Source organism: Bufo gargarizans, chromosome 9 (genome assembly GCF_014858855.1).
Source record: "Bufo gargarizans isolate SCDJY-AF-19 chromosome 9, ASM1485885v1, whole genome shotgun sequence".
Classification (NCBI taxonomy): Eukaryota; Metazoa; Chordata; class Amphibia; order Anura; family Bufonidae; genus Bufo; species Bufo gargarizans.
The window spans coordinates 12442931-12457875 of NC_058088.1; the positions used below are offsets into that span (position 1 = coordinate 12442931).

At 49.3% G+C, this 14945-nt stretch overlaps 1 protein-coding gene across 1 annotated transcript in view; it reads left to right on the top strand.

The window, feature by feature from the left end:
- The first annotated feature begins 243 nt into the window (after positions 1-243).
- Positions 244-14945, top strand: part of DDR1 (discoidin domain receptor tyrosine kinase 1) — a 67974-nt gene continuing 53272 nt past the window's right edge. Inside the window, 1 exon segment of the mRNA XM_044306448.1 lies at positions 244-671. The gene's annotated coding sequence lies outside the window, so the exon portion shown is untranslated.

Below are 14945 nucleotides of genomic sequence, written 5' to 3' on the forward strand. Positions count from 1 at the left end.
TCTTCGGAGAAGTGATTTGGAGCCCCTCGTCGTGGGGAACGATACGACTGATTTCGGTAGCTCCGGCAGGTCACATACCTTTGGGCAGGAACCGTCCTGTACCTGTCTCATGATGTCAGCGTCTGTCAGTCTGTGGTCACTGCCTGTGTCACTATCACTGAGAGCCTATGTCGGGCTGAGTTATAGCAACAGGTGGTGGGAGGGAGGAGGGGAGCACGGAGACACAGTGACTGAGGAGGGGGAATTCATTTGGGAAGTGGGAGAACGAGAAGAGGCCTGTGAGGAACACTGACGGCAACAGAAAATAGCACGAAGGCAGACTTGTTTGGGAGATGAAATCCAGGACGGGACAGAAGAAGCAAAACTTCATTTAATGCAGCAAAATTACAATTATTCTGGAGAAACGCTAGGAAGCGGCCAAATATTCTCGATAGACGATGGTGACAGATCATCTGGAATAGGAACTATGGAAATTCATAGAGCGAACCAAGGACCTGGGCACTGATCCCTGTTTTATTCTGGATCCCTATAGGATTTGTGGTATATTCTGAACCCTGCGATCCTCGACCACCGACGGAGAACCTATAACACGCCGCCTACTTCATATTTACCTGTCATCCAACCTCACGAAACGGCCGAGGCAAATCAAGAAATTTCAGACAATATTGGTTGTAAGTAGATATATGGTTATAATCGTGCATGTATTGGAGTCATATTTGCCATAGCAGAGTCCACGTTGGCATGTCGGCAGACTAGGCACATGCTCAGGGCAGACTGATTTAGGGGGCAGCACATAAAAATGCTTATGTTCATTTGGGGCTTGCTACTCAATGCACCTCATTCTACTATGACTGGGACTAGACGGTGACTGTAACCACGCGTTTTAGTGATTCACTATGTGCGACTCGATGCCAGCATGGCACACAATTGTGGCCATGCTGCCTGCAGCGTCTCGGACTGAACAGCAGACAGATTGTCGGCGCGGCCAGGTGACAGGGGGCAAGACTGGGTCAAGAGGCAGCGGGCACAAATCGTAACTATTCATACAGTGCAGGATATGGAAAATGACCTCTAAAATTATTGACTATCATAAAAATGTCATACATGTACAAAATAATAAAGGAGTACCCCAAATGGAAAGTGACACCCTAGGCACCGGATCGCGGACCTATTCACTTTAAAAGGTCCGCGATCCGGCCGTTCCGCAAAAAGATAGGACATGTTCTATCTCTTTGCGGAACGGAAGTACGGGACGAAAGCCCACGGAAGCACTCCGTAGGGTTCCATTCCGTGGTTCCATTCCGCATTTCCGGATTTGCGGACCCATTCAAGTGAATGGGTCTGCATCCGTGATGCGGAACTCCCACGGAACGGCGCCCGTGTACTGCAGATCCGCAAATGCGGTCCGCCATACGGCAACGAGCAGGAGGCCTTATCCTGATGAAACCAACACAAACTCATTGTAAGAGAGAGCTCCGGTATATGGTAATGAATTGTGCACTGGCGCCAGGAAGCCGTGATCAGGACAGATTTTCAGTGTCTGGATGTTAACATTCACTGGCTGCAAGCAGAGGTCTTGAAAACTGTGAGAAACTACAAAGTATGTGAGCTGAGATTGTGGAGGGAGAGTTTGGCTTCTGCACAGCAGATGTCCTCATAGTGAATGTATGGAAATGTATTGTGGTCGGCAGATAATCAGCCCCTGCTGGAGTCAGACTGCGACATTTTATCGCCTTTGGTTTAAAAAAATCACATTTGAAAAATCTGCCATATAGCCAACCATACCTACTTTCCCACCAAAAGTGGCGTAAAATCATAAAAAGTCTCCCTATGATGTTTAAATCCAGTTATGACCAATTGCCATGTAAGGATCAGTCTTAAAAAGGACCCGTCAGCAGGCTCAACCCTATTAATCCAGATTGCATGATAGGGTTGATCCTGCTGATTCCAATGTGAAAATTTGTTGTGGCGTTCCCGAGAAAAAAAGGCTTTCTAAGTTCAGTTTTGTGTTGGAGTGTCTTAGGGTTGATCAAGGTTCCCTTTAACTAGTTCCCTACCCACTTGCCCTTTTAATTCTGCTTTGTAGATATATCATATTGTACTTAATTAAATTAATGCTCCGCACATAGCCAAGGCATCCCCGCTTGTTAGTTGCTGCTGATGTGTAAATGGCTTTGACTTTTTCTCCTTCAGATTCTGGCAGAGCTGTGACAATGAGGTCATGTCTTATTCAATTAGGTTACATTATTGTGACTACCGGAGCCCCTCCAAGTAATGCCGGCCCGCCTCACATGGCTTGTGTCTAGGGGAAGGAATTTCTATGATAGGTGATAGTATTCTGTCCTGTGGTTGGTCCCTTTGGTCAGACATTTTTTTTTTATGCACAAGTTAGACATTTGTCCCTAGTGGAAATGACAGTCAAATGATAATGGCCAAACACTGCCTGGGTTGTGTACACTAGTGTCAGCGAAAGGTTCCATTAGTTTGGGTCTGTTGGTGCTCACCCGCTGTTTTTTGTATCTAATAGTGTGCCACTGTTCTCGGCCTATTAGTGTCAGTGCGCCACTGTTCTCGGCCTATTAGTGTCAGTGCGCCACTGTTCTGGGCCTATTAGTGTCAGTGTGCCACTGTTCTGGGCCTATTAGTGTCAGTGTGCCACTGTTCTCGGCCTATTAGTGTCAGTGCGCCACTGTTCTGGGCCTATTAGTGTCAGTGTGCCACTGTTCTGGGCCTATTAGTGTCAGTTTGCCGCTGTTCTGGGCCTATTAGTGTCAGTGCGCCACTGTTCTGGGCCTATTAGTGTCAGTGTGCCACTGTTCTGGGACTATTAGTATCAGTGTGCCACTGTTCTGGGACTATTAGTGTCACTACGCCACTGTTCTGGGACTATTAGTGTCAGTGTGCCACTATTCTCGGCCTATTAGTGTCTGTGTGCCACTGTTCTGGGCCTATTAGTGTCAGTGCGCCACTGTTCTGGGCCTATTAGTGTCAGTGTGCCACTGTTATGGGCCTATTAGTTTCAGTGTGCCACTGTTCTGGGCCTATTAGTGTCAGTGTGCCACTGTTCTGGGCCTATTAGTGTCAGTGTGCCACTGTTCTGGGCCTATTAGTGTCAGTGTGCCACTGTTCTGGGCCTATTAGTGTCAGTGTGCCACTGTTCTGGGCCTATTAGTGTCAGTCTGCCACTGTTCTGGGCCTATTAGTGTCAGTGTGCCACTGTTCTGGGCCTATTAGTGTCAGTGCGCCACTGTTCTGGGCCTATTAGTGTCAGTGTGCCGCTGTTCTGGGCCTATTAGTGTCACTACGCCACTTTTCTGTGACTAATAGTGTCAGTGTGCAACTGTTCTGGGCCTATTAGTGTCAGTGCGCCACTGTTCTGGGCCTATTAGTGTCAGTGCGCCACTGTTCTGGGCCTGTGTCAGTGCACCACTGTCTGCACCTGTTCTGTCGTTTGACCTGCATCTGGTTTCTTCAATCACTGATGGAAATCACTGACCAAAACACTGACGTGTGAATAAGGTTTTACAATCTGCCATTTTTACTACTTCCAATTTTTCCTAGACACCCGCGCCCATGTGCTATTGGCTTGCCAAGCATTAGGCTAGGTCTACACGACGACATTTGTCACGCGTCATTTTGTTGTACCAATTTCTCGCGACAATTTTTATAGTGATAGTCTATAGTGTCGCACTGCGACATGCGACATGCTGCGACTGTGACGTGACAGTCGCAAAAAGTCCATGCAGCATTTCACATGTCGCAGTGCGACACCATAGCCTATCATTATAAAAATTGGCGCGTGACATTGGTGCGACATATATTGCAGTGTAGTTGTGCCCCAAGTCGTTGTGTAGACCTAGCCTTAGTCTGCCGCCTTCTAGGTTGACTGGTGCCGGTCTATTACTGCCCATCAAATACCCTCATGTAGCGTGTTAGTGTACCCCTGCGGTATTTCTAAGGGCTAGGAAAATTAAAATCTGGGTTGGGGACTAATGTGAGACTTAAGGGTTGGGACAATAAGGAATGAGTGAATGCTGAGGAATGCAGTAAGTACAAATCAGGGGATTAATCTTGTATTACTCCTGTATAATCCTGGTACAAACACCCGCGCGTCGTGTAATCTCAGGCCGCTGCTGTAACTCTCTCACATATTTTCCCAATCTTTTCCGGCTCATCACCCATCTTGTCACTTGCTCTTTCCATGCTCCCCCCATGTGCTTTTGTGGCCGCATGCATCCTCCTTTCCCCTCAATGTCTCTCTCTGTGCCTCACAATCGCCCCATTGTTCTTGCTGATTCCTTTATTCCGGGCAGCTGTCCCCCCATCACGCCCCCTGACACACCAAGCAGCTGATCTTCGCCCCTTCCCCCTCCTCACCCACATATCGTCCGCTGGTGTACGTGGGCATCTGCTCCTCCTTACATTCTAACCCAGGTACCAGGCCCTGACCGCGTGGAATTCTGCATTCTCCGGTGGCGGATGTGTGATTAAAGCCGCATGGGGTCGTGCTGCGGTTTTTAATGTCGTTGCAGTTTGTACAGGTGTATAAGTATACTGGGTGTGGAAGCTGCAGTTCCACCAAGACCCTGATACCTGGAAAGCCTTTTGGCCACATCAATGCATAGCGGTGCTATCAATCAACTGGCCATGTTTGCCAAGCATCATGTGTAGCAAGGAAAATTTTCTGAGCTAGTCATCCCCCTTACCCCAAGCCATGCCCTTTTATTTCCAGACATGCCCCTACAGGGGCATTGCTAGGGTCTCAAACGACCCGGGACCCAAGCCCCAATGCATATGGTCTAATTCTCTAAGTCTACACTATAGTGCCCACAGTCCTTATAATGACCACCTGTAGTACCCCCAGTCCTTAAAGTGCCTCCTATAGTGCTCACAGTCCTTATACTGCCCCCAGTCCTTAAACTTCCCCCTGTAGTGTCAACAGTCATTATAGTGTCTCCTATAGTGCTCACAGTCCTTATAATGCCAGCAGTCCTTAAACTGCCCCCTGTAGTGTCAATAGCCATTATAGTGCCCCTGTAGTGCCACCAGTCCTTAAAGTGCCTCCTATAGTGCTCACAGTCCTTATAGTGCCCCCAGTCTTTAAACTGCCCCCTGTAGTGTCAACAGTCATTATAGTGTCTCCTATAGTGCTCACAGTCCTTATACTGCCCCCAGTCCTTAAACTGCCTCCTGTAGCATCAACAGTCCTTAAAGTGCCCCTGTAGTGCTCACAGTCCTTCTAATGCCAGCAGTCCTTAAACTGCCCCCTGTAGTGTCAATAGCCCTTATAGTGCCCCTGTAGTGCCACCAGTCCTTAAACTGCCCCCTGTAGTGCTCACAGTCCTTATAGTGCCCTCTTGTAATGCCAACAGTCCTTAAAGTGCCCTTGTAGTGCTCACAGTCCTTATAGTGCCAGCAGTCCTTAAAATGCCCCCTGCAGTGTCAATAGCCCTTACAGTGCCCCTGTAGTGCCTCCAGTCCTTAATTGCCCCCTGTAGTGCCAACAATCCTTATAGTGACCCACCGTATTGTCCCCAGTCTATAGTACGCTGCCCTGTAGTGCCCCCAGTCCTTAAACTGACCCCTATAGTGTCAACAGTCCTTCTAGTGCTCCCCTGTAGCACCACCAAAGTCCTTCTAGTGCCCTCCTGTAGCGCTAACAGTGCTTAAACTACGCCCTTTTAGTGTCAACAGTCCTTATAATGCCTCTCTGTAGTACCCACAATCTTATAGTGCCCCCTGTAGTGCCAACAGTCCTCAAACTGCTCCCTGTAGTGCCAACAGTCCGTATAGTGCCCCCCTCTAGTCTAAACATGTTGCTCCTCTCCGGATGGGATGTTAAGGCATGATGCACCCCAATGGTAAATAAGTCCAGGGATTCAGGGTTTGCAATAAACCAGTGTGCTTCTTTACTGGAGGAATTCAGGTGTAAAACAATACAGGCGAGGCATGGGGCTGGCTTCTCCAGTCTCCTCCCAGGCAGAAGAAGGGTTTGATGCTGAGGAAAGGCCTGAGCTAGCTGTCTCTCTCTCTCTCTTCAGAAGGATGATATCCTGGTCCAAGGCTGGTGATCCAGGGTCTGTGGCAGAGTATCCCCGTCTCAGCGTCTTCTTCTGGTCACTCAGTAGTCTGGCAGAGTCTCCTCTTCTAAGCACTGTTTCCTAACTGCAGAACACTAGGGTCTCTGACTGCTCTCCTTATATGTAATTTCTATCTGAACTAGAACCTTCTAGTAGGGAGGGGTGGAGTGAAGAAGCTCAGCACAAACAGATACAATGTAACAACTCCTGTACCTCATAGACTTGAATCAGAGCTTCAGTAATACTCAATGGCAATGACACAGCAGTTTTTTTTCAGACAAAAACTGGTTTTCAGACATAATAAGGGACAGATAGTGTAGGGAGTGATTTAAGAAAAACTTTTCAGAGACCCGAAAGTCCTTTTAAGGACTATTGTTGTGTGTGGCAGCAGCAATCTATATTTTTAGCGCTAAATAGCGTACAATAGTTAGGCCGCTGCAGACAGTGACATTAGCTGTGCCACATCTCCTGTGTAAAGTGTGCGCATCCCAAAAATATCTGTGACATACAGTCTACTTTGTCAATAGACGGTGTCCACTCCTGACAGTGACATTACTAGGGCCACATCTGCAGTGTAACGTGTGCACTTCAAAAATCTATCTGTGACATACAGTGTAATTTTTTGCGTAGACGCTTTGGACAGTGACATTACCCGTGGTACCTCTCCTGTATAACGTTTCCTCATCCCAAATACCTGTGACATTCCCTGTAATTTTTTATTAGCCGCCGGTGACAGCATTGACATTATCTGCGGGATATCTCCTGTGTGATGTTTCCACATCCCAAATACCTTTTTACGTATACACTTCCAAATCCTACGTTACTGTACGTGTGACAGACTTTCAATCATATATAACATTTAATATGAAGAAGGCGAACAGTAAGTGACGGGGAAGTGGCCATGCTGCTGACGGTGCACACAGAGGCCGTGGCCCTGGGCGCGTTGGAACTGTGCCTGCTGCCAGAGCACAAGAAAAACACTCATCCACGACACCTAGCTTCATGTCCCAGTTTGCAGGACACCACTCTTGAAGTCGGACCAGTGCGACCAGGTGGTCGGTTGGATTGCAGCAGATAATGCTTCCAGTCGGTTAAGCACCACCCTGTCTTCCACCAAGTCCAGTCTCAGTAGCCAAGAGTCTGGTCAACCATAGTACGGGCCCCCCCCCCCACAAACACTTACACACTTCTTCACAAACCGCCTCCTCCTCTGCAAACCCCTCTCATATGGCTATTTTGTGACTTTTTATTTACTGTATTTATTTGCCTCTCATTTTTAGCACAACTTTATTGTTTTTTAACATTTCCAGTTGCTGACGGAGTTTATATTCAACTCAATCCCTTTAAAACCTGCGCTGCAATTGTAATAGACGAGTCTGATTTACCTCTACATATCCACAAGTATTTTAGCCTCTGTACCTTTCATACTGCAGCCAAGGACGCAGTCAAACACGTACTCTCCACGTACATAGACGCATTCTCCACATACATGGACGCAGTCATACACGTACTCTCCACGTACATGGACGCACTCTCCACATACATGGACGCAGTCATACACGCACTCTCCACATACATGGACGCAGTCATACACGTACTCTCCACGTACATAGACGCATTCTCCACATACATGGACGCAGTCATACACGTACTCTCCGCGTACATGGACGCACTCTCCACATACATGGACGCAGTCATACACGTACTCTCCGCGTACATGGACACACTCTCCACATACATGGACGCAGTCATACACGTACTCTCCACGTACATGGACGCAGTCATACACACACTCTCCACGTACATAGACGCATTCTCCACATACATGGACGCAGTCATACACGCACTCTCCGCGTACATGGACACACTCTCCACATACATGGACGCAGTCATACACGTACTCTCCACGTACATGGACGCACTCTCCACATACATGGACGCAGTCATACACGTACTCTCCGCGTACATGGACACACTCTCCACATACATGGACGCAGTCATACACGTACTCTCCACGTACATGGACGCAGTCATACACACACTCTCCACGTACATAGACGCATTCTCCACATACATGGACGCAGTCATACACGCACTCTCCGCGTACATGGACACACTCTCCACATACATGGACGCAGTCATACACGTACTCTCCACGTACATGGACGCAGTCATACACACACTCTCCACGTACATGGACGCATTCTCCACATACATGGACGCAGTCATACACGCACTCTCCACGTACATGGACACACTCTCCACATACATGGACGCAGTCATACATGCACTCTCCACATACACGGAGACACTCTCCACATACATGGACGCAGTCATGCACGCACTCTCCACATACATGGACGCATTCTCCACATACATGGACGCAGTCATACACGCACTCTCCACGTACATGGACGCATTCTCCACATATATGGACGCAGTCATACACGCACTCTCCACCTACATGGACGCAGTCATACACGCACTCTCCACATACACGGAGACACTCTCCACATACATGGACGCAGTCATACACGCACTCTCCACGTACATGGACACATTCTCAACGTACATGGATGCAGTCATACACGCACTCTCCACATACATGGATGCATTCTCCACATATATGGACACACTCTCCACATACATGGACGCAGTCATACACGCACTCTCCATGTACATGGACACACTATCCACATACATGGACGCAGTCATACACGCACACTCTCCACATACATGGGCGCATTCTCCACGTACATGGACGCAGTCATACACGCACTCTCCACATGCATGGACGCACTCTCCACATACATGGACGCATTCATACACGCACTCTCCACATACATGGACGCATTCTCCACGTACATGGACGCAGTCATACACGCACTCTCCACGTACATGGACGGATTCTCCACGTACATGGACACACTCTCCACATACATGGACGCACTCTCCACATACATGGACGCAGTCATACACGCACTCTCCACATATATGGATACACTCATACACGCACTCACCACATACATGGACGCAGTCATACAAGCACTCTCCACATACATGGACGCAGTCATACAAGCACTCTCCACATACATGCACGCAGTCATACACGCACTCTCCACATACATGGACGCATTCTCCACGTACATGGACACACTCTCCACATACATGGACGCACTCTCCACATACATGGACGCAGTCATACACGCACTCTCCACATATATGGATACACTCATACACGCACTCACCACATACATGGACGCAGTCATACAAGCACTCTCCACATACATGGACGCAGTCATACAAGCACTCTCCACATACATGGACGAACTCTCCACATACATGGACGAACTCTCTACATACATGGACGCACTCTCCACATACATGGACACACTCATACACGCGCTCACCATATACATGGACGCACACATATACAATACACATATAAAGACACCCAGCTTTTCTGCTGTGCCTCTCCCCCATACTCTAATGCCTCTGCACTTGTGCCATGCAGGATAGCAGGGAAGCTGGATGACATTTAATGATATAATTCACCCAGCTTTCCTACTGTACTGCAGGTCACATGTGCACAGTCTGGGAAAGCTGAATATAACCGCAGTTCCCCTGCCACTCACATGAGTAGGGTTATTGGCTAAGCTCGGGACCCAACCACCCGTTGACTAACCCATCAGACCCTTTCACCACCCCCAATAACCACGCACAGCCACTGGTCTGATTAAATCGGCCACAGCAGCCGTTTTTTATTAAATAATATAAATAACATAACCAACATAAATAATTACAATATAATAACATAACCCTTCTGACCTAGAACTGAACGAGGGAGGTCGTAGAAGCTGCAAGATGGAATTTCCGTGGTGGTTTTTGGTCGGTTAAGGTGCATTACGCACCTTAACCGACCAAAAACCACCACGGAAATTCCATCTTGCCCCTAGCCGCGTACCACAAGCTCGGGGACACCCACTGATGGACGCCACACTAAGCCAACCAGGTGCCCCCAACTCTGAGAGTCCAGCCCCACCATTGAGGCCCTCTCATTCACCTGTACCATCCAGTAGCCCCAGCTTTTATGACCTACGACTGCCGCGACAAACAAACACATATAGTCAGTCGTCCAAACCGTAACTCCATGAACCCCATGGACCTCTGCCCCAGAATGAACCAAATACACCACCCACCATAAAGGTCCCCTAACGGCTTAATATTTTTATTTTTTATTTTTATTATTTATTAATTTTTTCCTTTTATAGCGCCTATCCACCCATCCAATGACATCAAACAAAGGGTGGGAGGGAGGGTGATGCCGTCTCCTTGCTCAGCTAAAATGGCGCCCGCTCCCCTGCCTTCCTTCCTGAACAAACGTCCCAAACGCCCACCCCTTCTCTGGCCACTCCCCCCTCTCCAGCAGCTTAACCCTATCCAGCCCAGCCCTCGCTCCACCAAAAGCCCTCATGCCGGCCTCCCCTGATCCTGCGGCTCCTTCCGGCCTCACGTCACTGTTGCAGTTGTGGCAATCCAAATGATGTTCAGCATGCTGGGCAGGGAAGGTTCAGGCTGCAGGAATCGCGGGTAGGAAAGGGGGGCGGGGATATGCTAGCTCCGCCCACATAGGACCGTCCTGATGCTGGTCACTGTCCATCATTAGAACTGAGGAGGGGGAGAGGCAGAGCAATGTCACTGATGTCAGGTCAGTGACAGAGGTGCAAGTGCAGGACTCTGGACCCGGTGCAGGAAAAGTCAGTTATTCTGACAGGGGCCCGGGGTGACGAAGTACAGTGACAGCTTCCATGCCCCTTTCTGAGCTCGGTCCCCGAAGCAGCTGCTTCCCCTGCTTCCCTGATAGCTACGCAACTGTGCTCAACCCAATTCTCACCCTGATCCTCCTTCCTCCCACCATGGAGAGTCTGGGAAAAAAAGTGATCCCACACTCGGATATTCTGAGGAGCTCTTTTAAGCACTATTCCTTGATTTGGCCCTCTCGACAAGCACGCTTCAAGAGGGACAGATCTTGTGCCCTGATTCCCAAACTCTTGAGCATCCAGAGTCACAAGAAGATGACGGTGGGGAACGGCAATTACTGTTTAATGAGGTGGATGATGATGATGAGACAGTTGCCAATAACTCAACGGCAATTACTGTCTCAAGAGGTTGATGAAGAGGATGAGACACAGTTGTCAATCACTGAGGTTGTGGTTAGGTCAACAAGTCAGGAGGATAACCAGAGTGAGGAGCGGAAGAGGACTTGGTGGACTGATGAAGTCACTGACCCAACCTGGGAAGGAGGAAAGCCGAGCGAGGACAGCAGTACAGAGGGGGATGGATCTGCAGCACCGCAACATGCTGGAAGAGGCAGTAGGGTGGAAAAAGGGAGAAGGCGGGCCACACCAAACAGGCCCGCAACTGTTCCACAAAGCAACCCCTTGCGGAAATCTCCCTTGCCATGGGGTAGTTGTTCCGCAGTATGGCGCTTTTTTGAGGAAAGTGCGGACAACAAAAGAATAGTAGTTTGCAAACTGTGGCATACCAAAATGAGCCGGGGCGTGAACACTAGCAACCTCACCACCACCAGCATGATCCACCACATGGCATCCAAGCACCGTAATAAGTGGGACGAGAGTCCACAATCTGTGTCTGCGAGTCACACCACTGCCTCCTCTTCCCATGTGTTACGTGCTGGCCAATCCCCTGTCGAAGGCGCAGGTCCGGATGCCTCCTGCCCTGCACCTGGACCTTCGCAAGCACCATCAGCGACCACATCCACTTCCGTGTCCCAGCGCAGCGTCCAAATGTCCTTACCCCAGGCATTTGTTGCCCCTGGAAATGTTGCCATTTAGGCTTGTGGACACTGAGGCCTTCTGCAGCCTGATGTCGGCGGCTGTCCCGCATTACACAGTCCCCAGCCGCCACTATTTTTCAAGGTGTGTCGTGCCCGCCTTACACCAACATGTGTCCCGTAACATCACACGTGCCCTGACCAACGCAGTTACTGGGAAGGTCCACTTAACCATGGACACATGGACAAGTGCATTCGGCCAGGGATGCTACATTTCCCTGAAGGCACACTGGGTGAATGTTGTGGAGGCCGGGAGTGAGTCATACCCTGGGATGGCACAGGCGCTACCAACGCCAAGGATTGCGGGCCCTAACTCCATCAGAGTTTCCGCCACCACCTACGTTAGTGACTTCAACCCCCACTTCTCCTCCTCCGCCTCCTCCTCCAGTTCCACCTCCGAATTATCCGCATGCAGCACCAGTCAGTCATCAGTCGGTAGCTAGAAGCAGTGTAGCACTGCAGTGGGGAAGCGGCAACAGGCTGTGCGGAAGCTGATATGCTTAGGGGACAAACAGCAGAGCTGTGGCAGGGGATAAGGGACCAGACTGAGCTGTGGCTCTCGCCACTCAACCTTGAACCAGGCATGGTTGTGTCTGATAATGGCCGTAACTTGGTGGTGGCTTTGGAGCTCGGTAAGCTCACACACATCCTATGCCTAGCCCACGTCTTAAACTTAGTGGTTCAGCGGTTTCTCAAAACCTACCCCAATTTGCCTGAGCTACTGGTGAAGGTGCTCCGCGTGTGTGTCATTGACAGCTTCAGCCGGTCTGTCAACGCTGCAGCAGCGCTTGAAATTGCCAGCTCTCCAGCTGTTGTGCGATTTGAGCATGCGCTGGAACTCCACGTTCCTCATGTTGGCCAGGCTTTGTGAGCAGCAGAGGGCAGTAGTGGAATACCAGCTGCAACATGGTCATTGCCTTTCCAGTCAGCTTCTGCTATTCACAAGCGAGGAGTGGGCATTGATGTCTAACCTCTGTGCGGTTGTAAGGAACTTTGAGGAATCAACACAGATGGTGAGCGGCGATAACACTATTATCAGCGTAACTATTCCACTTCTGTGTCTACTCAAATGCTTTGCATGTGGAAGAGGTGGAAATGGGGGAAGACATTACACAGGGTTATAGCCAGACCAACCTCAGTTCGTCTTCTCAGCGCGAATTGGACAATGAAGAGGAGGAGGAGCAGGAGACAGTTGCCTCCACTACAGATGGTAGTACCCAGGGAATTTTAATTCCACCTGTTCTGCGTAGGTGGGCAGAAGAGGAGGAAGAGGATGAGGAGATTGGGAGTGATCCTCCTGATGACAACAGCGAAGTCTTGCCTGTTGGTACTCTGGCACACATGGCTGACTTCATGTTAGGCTGCCTTTCCCGCGCCCCGCGCATTATAAGCATTTTAGAGAACACGGATTACTGATTGTTCACCCTTTTCGACCCCCGCTACAAAGAGACCTTCTCATCTCTCATTCCTCTGGTGGAGAGGATGAGCAAAACGGTGCAGTACTAGAAGTTCCTTGTTAAAAAATTGTTCCAAAAATTTCCATCTGACAATGCTGGCGGCAGAGTCCGTAGTTCCTTGGCCAACCAAGGAGGGGAAACAAGGGGAACACACAGCAGTTCTAACAGAGGCAGGGAAACACAATCCAAAGCCTTGGACAGTTTCATGGCACCCCGCCAGCACCCTCACCCTGATGCGCGGCCTAGTGTCACAAGGAGGGAAAATTTGGAAGATGGTGAAGGAGTACATAGCAGACCATGTCAATGTCCTCAATGATCCCTCAGTGCCTTACAACTACTGGGTGTCCAAGCTGGACACGTGGCACGAACTAGGGCTCTACACCTTGGAGGTGCTGGCCTGCCCTGCCGTCAGCATTTTGTCAGAGCAGGTATTTAGTGCTGCTGGTGGCATTATAACAGATAAGTGTATCTGCCTGTCAACTGGAAATGCTGGAAGGCCTGGATTGACCATGACTTCTCAAGTCCACCAGAGGAAAGCTGATGAACATAAAGGCACTTTAAATGTGTTGTTTTTAATGTACTGAATACACTGTATTCCCATGCACCCCTTCCACCACAAACAAGGGTATATGGTTGAATCTTCTTTTTCTCATCCTCCTTCTCCTCTTCCACCTGGGAGCCCAAGATGCATCCAGACATCCTCCCCATGCTGTTCCCGAACCATTTTGGGGGTGTTTCCTTCAATTTCTGACCTTTTACTATGAACCAGACACCCTCCCCTCATCAGAGCAGGGGGTGCCTGGTTTACTGCTCAGGTTCTCCCATTGACTTCCATTATACTCGGGTGCTTGGTGCAGCACCCGAGCATCCCGAGTTGTTCGACCCGAGCACCCGAGCACTTTGGTGCTCGATCAACACTAGCTCCTAGAATTCTATAGGTGTCATATCTGGATCCATACCCCATGGATCGGACGTACAGCCATATGCAACGCTCTAAGGAAAGGTTCTTCTTGGCCGCCAGTGTGACAGCTGTGAACTTGCCTGATGGCTTCTTCTCTACAATTATCGTAAAGGGTGTTTTCTCATCCCAATGTTTTCTTACCTATCGACAGAGATGATAATAAAGTCTTAACTGGCAGGGTCTGACTGCTAGGACCCCATTATCCCCCACGTAGACGAGAGGAAAGCAGGATGTACAAATGTAAAACATTACGGTGGCAAAAGCCTAAGGAAGAAGGGATAAGCGTTGATCTGCGTTGACACGCTGCTTATTTGCTGTGAATTTTCGGTAATGGATTGTACCATGCTGTAGGGATTCTGAAATTTTGCTGTGGATTTGGCCATTACTAACTTTTCCTCCTATTAGAAACAATGTACTTACCAACATTGTTGTTGGTAAATTTGGGGAGTGTAAGTCCCACCCCTGGGAACGTCCCCCAAACCCATCCAGTTTTGGGTGGGGCTAACAAACTCACCCCATTTTTGGCCCTGGACAAGCCAAAATCTGTCTCTGAAAAATAGGGACAGTCCCTTTAAATTGGGGACCGTGGGCAA